We start from the raw sequence: 779 nt of genomic DNA on the forward strand, positions 1-779 counted from the left end.
GCTGGAAAGTCTCACTGAAGAATTCTGTGCTCTTCAATTTGACCCACGTCAAGTGCCGTTTTGACGTCCTCCAGGGACTCAAATTGGGTTTCTTTTAACTATTGTTTGAGTTGAGCAAACAAAAAGAAGTCTGAAGGGGCAGGATCAGGGCAGCAGAGTGGGTGAGCTACGGTTCCCAGCAGCATTCTGGTGGGGCAGCCCTGCCATCTTTGAAGAACATCACCGAGATGGAAAATCACTCCTTGCTGCAACCTTCTTGGCCATTCCCTCAACAATGCAGCTTCCCATTTTCTCCAAACGTCTTCAAAAGAAGCCCCACGATCTTCCTGTGCTCTTTGAGGACATCTATCCCTGTTACCCCAGGTTTGGAGCCCCCCAAATCAGTTGCCGTAACCTTCTGAGCTGGCCTGTCTTGAATTGACCTGGCCCAGCAGATCCCCTTGGGAACTCTTGTTTGGCTTAGACCTGATTTTTGAAAGCAGCCTGAGGTAGTCAGTATATTGTGCCAACCTGGCCAATAAACACATGTGGGGTTAATTGAAGGGTGGGGGGATAAATGGCTCAGTGAGCCTCGCCTTTGCCTTTCTAGTTCTCGGGTCTCTTGCTTTCTGATGGTCAGACCTGGGCAAAGTTGCCTTAGCTAGTTCCCTGCTTAAGCTGGCAAGGCTCACTTCCTGCAAGACATCCCCAAGGAGAAGCCACATGAACCTACCCCAATGCAGCCCTGGGTGCTGGAGCAGCCGTGTGGAGACCCCTGCCAGCGCTGAGATGCTTACACA

The sequence above is a fragment of the Echinops telfairi genome, unplaced genomic scaffold (assembly GCF_000313985.2).
Source record: "Echinops telfairi isolate 266 unplaced genomic scaffold, ASM31398v2 ScPeMD7_11;HRSCAF=52, whole genome shotgun sequence".
In the NCBI taxonomy this organism is placed as follows: domain Eukaryota; kingdom Metazoa; phylum Chordata; class Mammalia; order Afrosoricida; family Tenrecidae; genus Echinops; species Echinops telfairi.